This window comes from Chrysoperla carnea, chromosome 4 (genome assembly GCF_905475395.1).
Source record: "Chrysoperla carnea chromosome 4, inChrCarn1.1, whole genome shotgun sequence".
NCBI classification, from domain to species: domain Eukaryota; kingdom Metazoa; phylum Arthropoda; class Insecta; order Neuroptera; family Chrysopidae; genus Chrysoperla; species Chrysoperla carnea.
In genome coordinates, this window is record NC_058340.1 from 557,306 (window position 1) to 569,904 (window position 12,599).

The following is a 12,599-nucleotide window of genomic DNA, read 5'->3' on the forward strand; positions in this document are numbered from 1 at the left end:
ACTGGTATAATTTTCTGCTATCAATAAGAGAACACCTTGTATACAATTCTTTAACTTTTAAGTCCATCGATACAAAACAACTGTGGTAACTCCACGAAAAAAACTAATGCGCGAAAACTTAAGTTATTAATATGATTAAGTCGTCAAACATTTTGTCTTTAAACAAAACGATCGAAAAAGTTTGAAGCGTTTTATGGCTAAATGTTTGTATGGCAAAAAATTTCTTGCCTCAATATGTATCAGACCATCAACTTGGCGCGTACAAGTTTTCATCCCAGCCCTAAAATTTTTAATAATATATTTAAAAATAGAATTTTCTTAAAACAACCCTCTCTGATTTTTAAAGGTTTAAAATTTCATTGCTTCATAATCCTACCACACAAAACATTCAATTATTTTAACGACACTTAAAACATTCGTAATTACATTATTTTGTATATATTTATATAATAATTTGAAAACTTTTGATGGAAAATAAATTAACCATAAAAGTCTAATATAATATCTTACTTCACATCTTTTTGATGGTTTGCCACCAGCAGGGTAGGCAGCAACCAGCAAGTACTACTATACCGTCTTAATAAAAAGTATTTTATGACTTTTAAGTTTTGTCTATAAGTTTTTCTTTTACATAAATGTTGAAGTTAAATTTTAAATTATGGTAATCTTTAAGTAGTATATAAAGGGTAGAAATTATTTATATAAAGGTACTCCCATAACATCCATAATAATAAAAAAAAAAATTATTTTAAAAATAAAAAAACCCGACTGAGTTAAATATAAACTGAAAGGAAACAAACAACTGCAGCAGTTTACATAGCTACTTTAACAGTCGAGACCCATTATAAAAAATATTTGAGCCGGTATTGAGAAGATTTTAATGGGGCCCGACTGTTAAAGTCGCTATGTAAACTGCTGAACTTTTTTTTTTCTTTTCGGTTTATCCGCTTATCACAGTTTGCCGACTTTCATTTTCAACCTATGTAAATATGTTTGGTCCTTTGAGACCAAACGCGTGAACCGATTTTAATGATTACAAGCTGAATACATAGAATTACAAAATTATTCCCTTTTTGTATCCAATTATTCCATCTGGCAGTCCTGGAGCAAGCCCCTAAATCAACAGCCAAACCAATGTTTATGAAAAATAATGTGATTGGCAAATTCCATCTATGGGGTATGGGTATGGAAGCTAGCGGACCATGCTCTAGCATCGCCAAATAGACCCTTGCACTCTATCCCCGCTACGCTTTTCAGTGGCTATTATAAACCAACTGATGTACTGAAACCCAGGATTTGCCCAGCGCTGAGTTTCTTAATTTCTTCTGGTTCGACTATAGTCGAACCAAACCATTTCCTTCGCTGCTGTATGAGCGCCGGGCAGTAACAGAGAAAGTGGATCGATGTTTCTTCTGAATTTTCTCCGCATCTGTCACACGCGGGAGATAGTCTTTTCCAATCTGATGTTGGAACTTGTTCAGGTTATCATGCCCTGTGAGTAACTCTACGATGACTCTAATATCAGCTCTGTTTAGTTTTTTTTTCTAAACCATTCCTGAACTATAGCGAACAAAACAAACAAAAAATTTTGAAAATCGGTCCAGCCGTTTTTGAGTTTTAGCGAGACTAACGCACAGCAATTTATTTTTATATATACATACAGATCAATAAAATTGAAAAAAAAACCCAACTCAACCCACACCCACACCCACACCCACACACCCATACCAACACCCACACCGACACCCACACCCACACCCACACCCACACCCACACCCACACCCACACCCACACCCACACCCACACCCACACCCACACCCACACCCACACCCATCACCCATCACCCATCACCCACATCCACACCCAAACTGAACTCAACCCAACCCAACCCAACCTAACCCAACTTAACCCAACCTAACCCAGCCTAACCCAGCCTAACCCAACCTAACCCAACCTAATCCAACCCAACCCAACCAAAAATTACAAAAGTTGTGTTTTTTTGAATTTTTTATGATTTTTTCGATTTTTACAAATTGCAAAAAGTGTAAAAAAAGTTTTTGTTTCCGATTTCGATAAAACTAAGTTTATAATGTAATTTTGACCCGAAAATTACAAAAATCGTGTTTATTTGACCAATAAATGAGTAATTTTCGAGGTATTTTATGAATCTGACTGTAGAGCCAACATTTTCATTCCGAATGGTTTTTTTTTATTGCACATTACAGATATGTATATGTAGCATTTTAATATAGTCATTTGCCCTTTCTGTATGCCAGGCATAGGAGGTATTATGTTTCAGGAACTTAACCAGTGATATTTAAAGCCACGATATCTTTATTCAATTTCAAACCGTTCATTCTAAAAACACACATGAAAGTATATTTTTTTGCGTCTTTAAATTGCAAAAAAGTATTCCAAGTATTTTATTACCTTTTTTTTATATTCTAGCTACCAATTCGTTTATTTTATATGATACTTTCTCTACATTTGGTATACTTGTATATACTTTAGTAGAACTGTTAAATAACAATTAAAAAGTCATAAAATTGCTGTCGTAAAAGAACAATGAAGGTTAATACTTAATTTTAAAATATTGTAATGGTATTGTATGTTTATAAATCATTTTGATTTGTGTAATACTGAGTGCGTCATATTTATGTTCTTGAAGCTGCACACACTCGTGCAAATTGTGTCTAGAACAATTTTAAAAGATTCACTTTAATAATTTAAACTTGGTCAAAAAAAAGTCTGCCTTGCCGTGGTTTTGGGTCATCCATCTTTCTTGCCTTTCTTCCAGCGTTTTCGCTTTCCTTTTGCCCTGGCTTCTTGCGTGTTGTCGCTGCTAGTTTTGAAGTCATAGAGTTATGTATTTATGTATGTTTGTTTGTTCGTTTGCAGCACTCTGGAAATCAAATGCGTGGGTCGATTTTGATGATTTTTACTTCGATCGATTTGTCTTTATCTTGCAAATGTCACTAAAGGCATGTCTGTAATTCAAATACAATATGGCGACAACCAGATGAAAAGCGAACTATGTTAAGTGAGTTAACTTTGTATAGAGAATTAATACACTAATCGATTGACGTAAGAATGATTTAATTGGTCCATGCGTTTGGTCACTAGAAAATGTGCCAGGTTCCGCTTTTCTTTAGAATAATGCAATTTATTAAGGATGTATGAGCATGGTAGTGGGGGCACAAATTTAAAAATAGATATTTTCCATTTTGATGATAAATTTATATTATTACTTGACGATATAAGACATAAAGTAAGAATAAAATTTTTCGATATCTGGCTTAATTTTCAAAATATCGAAAATTGAAAATTTTGTTTAATTATTTAGCTTTCGATATTTCGAAAACCAAGACACATATCGAAAAATTTTATTCTTATTTTTCGTCTACATTCATGAAGTTATAACAAAATTCATCATCAAAGTTGAAAATAAGATAAAAATAATTTCAACCCTTAATCTACCCTGCTCTTACATCCCTTATATGAACGGTGACACTTAGTTTTTTTCTTTTCTAATTCATTGCTAATATGTTTACTTTCTATTAAAAAGTTTTTTTTAAATTTGTTTTCATTCATTCCAAATGAAAATTATCAAAAACTTCTAGAATATGTCGTTAAAAAAAAAATTTGCACGGATACCTATGCTGAAATTTTAACCACATATTCTTTGAGTAAAAGACTACCTACAAACAAATTTTGTGCCTTTAAATCAAACATTGTTGTCATGCTCATACATCCTTAAAGTTTAAATTAAAACTTTTATTACCTTGTTTAAACATATTTCCCCAAATAGTAGCTATACGTGCAAAATGACGCATTCTGTAATCTATGAAAGTAAGAATTACAGATAACCTGTTTACGTACTTATTTATAGGTGAATAGGTGGGTGTTGTATTGTGTGGTTACTTTTGATAATTTTATTTTATAACTAAATTTTCGACAGTAAAAATAATCACTCACCGCTTTGTTAATGTTTATATGTTATTATCGAAAAGGAGACTTACTTTTAATTTATTATTTATTATAAATCCATTAGTATATATAATTAGTAAAAAATTTATTAGAGATAATTTTATTAGGTATACGTAGAATAGTTTTGTCTAGAATAATTAAACGTCATCCATATACAAAGTATCAGCTTTTGATAACTGACCTACAGTGGAATATTTATACCAAATTTCCGGATAAAATATAACGAAGAGGTTCTTAATGCTGAAAATTGTTTAAAAATATTATTAAGATGCAAAAATACCTCTTATTTTAGCAATTTATTAATTCATTTTCTTCTTCGATCGTTTTAATTTTTTTTTTTTTTTGCTTCTGTGCTACTTTTTTTCTTATCTATGCTAGTTTCCACGTAAGATGATTTTGGAATTATCAGTTACAAATTTTTCACTGGAAAACTGCTTGCTCCTTTTTTTGATTTTTGACTTAAGATATCTTAATCTCTATACTTATAAGACTAACGCGAAAAATTGTGAGAATAGTATATAGAGGTACATAAATGTATTTATCGTAATAAAATTATTATTTTGTTTTCTGAAGTTTATGATTTTTGCTATTAAATTTTATGATAAAAGTATTCTTTCATAATAATATTTTAATTGAGAAAGTATATTTAATTGGTTATTTGTTTTCTTTCAGGTCCTCTCTACTGAAAAATAAAGGGGATTTGGAGGAAATTTTAGAATAAAAAAATATGTGGTAAGTGAAAGGTTATACTCGTATACCTGAAAAATTACGTGGATATGATGATTTATTTGTTTTATTTTTAGAGGAATGTGACCAAAGACATTTTGGAGATTAATAAGTTTCGACTAATTTTTCGGGTATGGCGCCCTAAACTGGTAGGATCATGGCCTATTTATTAGTTGTACCGGGAATGGATCTCTAAACTCGCACTTGAAACATAGCTAAGAACACTCCATTAAATTACCTTTCAAAGGAAACAAAAAAGTTAAAATGGGTTCATCCATTTAGGCGCTACGATGTCACAGACAGACAGGCAGGCAGACACACACATATCGGTCAAATTTATAATACCCATTTTTTAGGATCGGTTGTTAAAAATAGATTATATAGTAAAGTCAGCCATTTCATTATTCACACTTTCTGTATGTATAAAGAGTGTAATAACATATCCATTTCTTTTCATGTTGTTGACCCCTCCAAATGTAAAGAGATTCTAAAATTTTCAATTTCGTTTTTCGCAGTAATAATAATAAATTTATATCGTTATGTTAATAATAGTTTTAAATGTTTATTCTTATGCAGTTATGTTATTATTATGCATATTATGCAATCAAATTTATGTTATTATCACATTTTAGTTTCTTGTTTAATATACTTAAAGAGTTTTGTTAAACATTGGGTTACAAAAGTTATGTAATATAAGTGGTGTTTGTACATGAAATGTATAAACTTTGTAAAGAAAACCAACAAACGATAACATATCACATAGCGTGAATGTGTAACGAGCGTTTATTTTACTGTCACCAAAACACTCACTAATTTCTGAAGCAGATCTAACTTTGTGGTTACCTTAGACTCGAATTAAAAAAAATCTACCCTTTTTTATAGTTTTGGAGAAAATGGACACCAAAGTTTTTTCCTAAATTGCTCCCTCACGGGTAAACAGTGATGTTTACGAAAGAACGATTCAAATAAAAGTTGTTAATTTTTTTGTTCTATCTCTAACAGTTTACAAGATGGATACTTTTTCATTTGATTGAACTCCATTTTAAAATGGACATATCTAGGTCAACTTTGAATCCAGAAGTCGAAAAAAAAAAAAGAAAATGTGTACAAATACTTCAGCTAGAACTTTAAGTTGGTTTGTTTTTATTTGATGCATAGTTTTTTTGTAATTCGTAAAATACTGATTAAAACCCCCCAAATACACCTCCAAAAAAGGGGTTCTACTAAACGACTGTGGGAAATTTTAAAGACGAATTAATTTTTTCCTTTTAGATATATTTAGTTTAATAGTAATGAACTTTTCCCCTTATAATTTCTATCAATAAGTTCTTCTTTAATTAAATATTTAGTTTTGTAATAATATTACAAAGTGGTTGGTCATTGTCTTCCTAGAGATAATATATTATATTAAATTAATACTATCAATTCTATTATTGATTTTATTAAACACAGCAGGAATAGACAGACATAACAAACTCCTGGGAATTGTTTACCATATTCTAGATGGTATAGATATAGAGAGTAAAGTGGCTTACTTCTATCTAATATGTACCACAAGTGTGAATTAATACCAAGATGTATTGCTTGTGGTGTGTTAAATAAAATTAACATTTTGAAACGGTAATATTCTAATGTATATTGACGTACGTTCTAGATAAAACCTTTAGGTGGAAGGAACTATTACATGCCGTACCCAGATTAATGTATCAATGTTTAATCTTCCATTTCATCTAAGCGTACATGCCATAATACTTAACAAGCCGTCGATATGATCTTTACATGCTTGTCAAATAACTTTCTGAATAGGAAAATTATCCCAATATATTTTAAATGTGAAAGTAAGAATGTTTGTTTATTTGTTTGTTACGCTTTCAAGCAAAAAAAGCGAATGTATTTGAATGAAACTGTGCAAAAATATAGCTAATACATCAGAAATATTATTTATTAATGTTGTTTGGAGTAAATCGAACTTTTTACTACAGGTAATATAGAAACTCATTACTCTTGTCCATAATGCACTAAATCACAGGAGTTATTCTATTATTTAAATAGGTTCAGTATTACGTACTGAATGTAAATGTACAAAATCCTACAAAAATAGGCGGGGAAAGTCCTTCCATTTTAAGGAAAACCGTTTTAGGCTATATCTATAACCGCGCTCTTTAGACAAAAAATGGTAATAAATACTTGTAGATAATTAAATTACCAACCTTTTTTGTACAATAATTTTTTATTGTATCACTAACCGTTTATGACTCAAACGACCATGACGATTTACTTTTTGACTATTTGATCGATATTTCTTCTAATATTTGTTTCAACAAGAAAATGATATTAAAATTATTTTACAAAAAAGGCAGGTTTTCCTTAAAAGGGAGGCAGTTCCCCCGCCCATTTTTGTAAGAATTTTGTGAATTTAGATTCAGTACGTGATACTGATCCTATTTAAATAATAAAATAACTTCTGTGATTTAATGCAGAAATAAATTCTCTGTAGTCTGAGGTATTTTATGTTTTTACGTTTATTTTTACTGAAATGAAAAATGGAAAGATAGAAATGAAAAGTGGAATGTTCGAAAAAAATCGTAGAATTGAAACTTTCGCAAGAAATAAATGATTTCCTTGCCTAGTAAGCATAAATAACTGGCTAAAAAAATATAATGCTAGAACTTTTGATTGATTGAAATAAAAAACCTTCATGTAAATTTACAATGTTTTTATTTAACGTCTTGCTTAAAGCATTTATAGTAAGGAATAATACTTATGCCAAAGATTCAATTTAAATATTTATTCAAAGAACATAAAACTGTGTTATTATTTTGCTTTATACGTGTATGGATTATGCATAAGTAACGTATGTTGTTCTCTGTACTATCGAGAACAAAAGTAGAGTTTCTTTTCTCGGTACATCACAGTTTTATATAATTCCTTTTCTCTAGTTTTAAATAATATGTTGTTTAATGATCTACCATAAAGGAATGAGTTTTTCAAGACATCGATCGTGATCCTGCTGATTTAAAAGAAAACTCAAACTGTTAAATCATACATAGCTGAAAATTAGCCAGAAAATCCTCCACGGAAATCTTTCAGAAATCTGGCGATTTTCGTTTCAAAATAGCATGGATCATCAAATCCTAGGAAAATCCACAAACGATGCTCATAAAATCATCTATGGGAGGAATTTGGCACAGATAAGGGTTCATATTATTAACTTGTCACTATAGGAAGTTATTGTAATGGGTCCGATTTTCGAAATCGAAATTTTTAACATATCTTTACGTTTCATGGTTAGGACAAGGCATTAACACTAATTTTGAGAAGAAGTATGTGGGTGTACATTTTTTTCGTCGTCGATATCGCGCGAACAAAAACTGATTTCGACTTCGTTGAGGTGTCGATCAATGCGTATCAATGGCAATATGATCCAAAAAGAATTTCATAACATTCGGTCGATTTTTTTCGAGCCTATCGAGATTTTGCATAAAATTTTTTCTTAACCGATATCGAGTGAAGAAAATACGATATCGATTTCATGGAAGTGTCGGTCGAAGGTATTAACGGCAATATTATCCGAAAAGAATTTCATAATATTCGATCAAGTCGTTTCGAGTCGGGCGAGATTTTTCTAAAATTTTTCCTGAGCGATATCAAGCAAACAGAAAATGATATCCACTTCGTTGAGGTACCAATCAGAGCGTATGAACGGCAGTATGATCCGCAAAGTATTTTATAACATTCGATCGAGTAGTTTCGAGTCGGTCTAGTTTTTATTTCAAATTTTATATAATTTTTTATTATGCCGGGATTTTTTTTGTGTGAACCTCAAGGGTCGCACCAGACTCTATCCTCGACTTCTTTTGTAATCTAAAAAATGTTTAAAGAAGAAACCATTTCTAACAAAGTTTATTATTTGCAGTTTTTAGTCTATTTTAATTAAGTCACCTTCTTGTATCGTTCAATTTACGTAAGTAGTACACTACTCTTACCTAGAATAGTACTCTAGCTATTCTAGCAACTATCATAATACTTAAAGGTAACAGTAACAGTATAAATTGTATGAAATGGTGTACTTATTTAAAATGATTGATGATATAACATATAAAAGCACTCTATATCCTAGAAGTTGCATATTTTATTCAAATACTTAATATACATAGGATACATCGGTATACGTTTTCTGACGGCCAACGGGGCTGGAGAAAAAATATTATACTCTTAAATCATTTAGGAAAACATCTTTATGAATTATAACAACATAACATAAAGATTTATTTAAAGGATTTAAAGGATTATTGGCAATTAGTACCAATTTTGAATACAATTTCACGTGAATTCAGAATATTATGATTAAGTCCTTTTCAGGGAATTCTATTCTTATTATAGAAACTAGCGTAGATACGCTCAGGTTAGTAGATGTTATATTAATAAAATTGAAGTGATGTTTTTTTTCGATAGGTTTCCATACGCGGGACTTTCACGACAGGGCCGTTTTGCTGGGCAACATCCCCACTTGCACTCCTCCCTCCACATTTCCTTTCTTCGGATAACAGTTTTGTAATGTACACGTCATGCTCTTTTATTTGATACCCCACTTAGGTATATTTGTAAATATTCGATAATTCCTTCCCACTTTCTAGCTACACCTTTCTACCCTCCGAAGGTTAAAAGTAGATAAAAACAATAGATCTTTGAAGCTGGTTGTATATCGTGTCAATATTTGAGCTTAATCGATGCACAACTTTTTTAGTTTTTGAAGCATATCCCTTTCACCCCCTATTTCAACCCCTTACTCTACTATAATATGGATGTATTATACATAAAAACCTTCCTCTTGAATCACTCTATCTATTAAAAAAATCCCGCATCAAAATCCGTTGCGTAGTTTCAACGATTTAAGCATACAAAGGGACATAGGGACATAGGGACATAGGGACAGAGAAAGCGACTTTGTTTTATACTATGTATAATGATGATGATATGATATGATGGTGATGAAAAGGTGATATTCGCTTAGACTTCGCATCTATCGTGGTGACAAAAATTGAATAGTTTATCCGTTTTGTTTTGTAAAGGAAGAATAACAATACTAAACTCATAGAACAGAATTTTTTTTTGTATGTTGTTTAGTTTATTATATTTATTTTGTATTGATTATTCTCATAATTTTTATTTCCAATAGTTCTCTGCTGACCATTCAGTTTTCTCTTCAATATATTGCTGTTCACATTTAACGTCTCATGGTTCAAGCATTTTGTTTGTAGTATTGTTATATGTATGTATACGTGTCATGCATATTGAATTGGTGTATTCATTCGATTAGAAATTTATATACAAAACTAGCTTGATATCCGCTTGCTTCACTGAAATTAAAAGTAAAAAAACCACCGCTTAAGAGCCCCTACGTCTGTTGATCTCACTTGTCCCCCTTCCATTACAATCGAAGTGATTGTTTTACCTAGCTATAACAGTTTTCAATTTGTTTTCAACAGTTTTCAAGTGCAAAATAGTTAGATACTGAACATATTTAAATAACAAAATAAATCTTGCAGTGAAATAAGTTCATAATCATGGAAGAAAATGTAGATAATTGTGTATTTTTGCATTTGACCTTCTACCACGTCTGAGGGAGTGTTAGCCCCTTCGGATTGATCTGTCTTTTTCAATATTGGCTTAAAATGGTCATTTGAACACTCTGTGTGAATTTCAGCTTTTATACTTTAACGTGAGAGAGCTCGGGTACTGCGCCCCTGATTACCTGCTACCTGCCGGATTAACCGTTAGTCAAGGTTTGTAGCCCCCAAAGATTGGTCCCTACATCAGTGAGAATACGCAAAAAAAATTTCAGCTTTTATACTTTAACGTATGTCTGGCAAGCGCTGGCTCTTAGTCCATTAAAATTCATTCGGTATTTCAGAAAACATGGCCATGAATTGTTTGACATTTATTATTTTTAATTTTTACAGAAATCTTTAATTTATGGATCAAAATGACGATCATAGGTGGAACAGTAAAATGTCAGATTAAATTAAATTAAAAATTTTTGAAAAAAAATATATCAATAAATTATAGCTCATGTGTTATTCTAATGTACGAGCAATATTGTATGAGCAGTACAGTTTCATTCAATTCCATTTACAAGTTTTTGTGTGAAAGCGTAACAAACAAACAAACATCCTTACTTTCACATTTATAATATAAAGGGATGTAATTCTATGTATGGGAAAATGAATTCGTGCGATTCGTTAATCTAAACAATGTCGGAATATTAAAAATAAATTGATAAAATGGTTTTTAAGTAATTATTCGCTGCCCGAAGATATTCTTATGCGATTGTAATTTGTTAAGAATGAAATTTCGTAATTAAAAACCATTATTTAGTCAAATAAAAATTGTATGCATTTCATTTGAATAATTTAAAAATTTTTGAAAGACACAGTAAAACTATCAATGGGGTTGCATGTTTTTATACCATGCATACCTATATGAAATATACATAGTATAATAAGTTTAGTCCCAAGTTTGTAACGCTTAAAAATAATGATGCTGGGGAAAAAATTTTGTCATAGGTGTTCATAATATCACCTAATTAGTCCATTTCCGGTTGTCCGTCTGTCCGTCCGTCCGTCCGTCCATCCGTCCGTCCGTCTGTGGACACGATAACTCAAAAAAGAAAAAAAATATCGAGCTGAAATTTTTACGGCGTACTCAGGACGTAAAAAGTGAGGTCAAGTTCGTAAATGAGCATCATAGGTCAATTGGGTCTTGGGTCCGTAGGATCCATCTTGTAAACCGTTAGAGATAGAACAAAAGTTTAAATGTAAAAAATGTTCCTTATCAAAAATTAAACAACTTTTGTTTGAAACATTTTTTCGTAAACATCACTGTTTACTCGTGAGGGCGCCAATTAGGCGGAAATTTTATAATGTGTACTATACTTGATTATCAGTTATGTATGTGTCACATGTTTGTATGTGTAATGTAATAAAGAAATCAACACTGACTATGCATGGTATTTCAACAATTAACTCAGTCAATTGTTTGTTTTCACATGTTCAATTCATAATTTAATTTGTATGTGTAAGGAAAGTTTAAGATATCAAACATGCTACACATCAATTAAACATTGCAAAACAGATAAAATATTAGTGCTGTAACAGTAACGTGAAATTGAGTAACCGTATATATTCTCTATTCAATCTCTAATAAATAAGTAAAATAATCAGAAACCGTTACAATGGTATCGTTACGTTACCCGTTACTTTTGATACATATTACCTAATAAAATTTCAATGGATAAGACTTTATGTCAATTATAATTAAACTGTATAAGCCAACTTGTATATGTTCTAAACAAAGAATTTGGATAACGAAAAATCCGAATAACGATAAAAATTCGTGAGTAACGTTTCATTACTCGGTAATAGATGGCGTACCCGTTTGTCAGTAGTCCTTACATACGGTTGGTTACTGCTCTATAAAATATTGATACAGAATTTAACGAAGCTAACAAATAAAATTTAACCAGTTAACTAAATTATTTGTTTTTTTTCTTTTTTTTTTCAATGCCACAGAAAATGTTACGGACTGTAAGTTTTGTTGAATTTAGAATAAAGTAGAATCGGTAATAAAGATAATATATTTTGATAAATTTCTCCAACATAAAAAAGCTTACTACAACAATAAAATAACAAAAGAAATTTAGAGCCGTTAAATAAATTACATAAGAACAAAAGATAATTACTGGGTTTTATATACAACATGTCCCATACAAAATCAATAAACGGTATAATCAAATATTACTCTTGATTTTTGGAATTGAAAAAGCAGCTTGTGATTGTCAATTGCTTGGGAAGTAGTTGTTGGTGATTCTGACTATCACTACATAG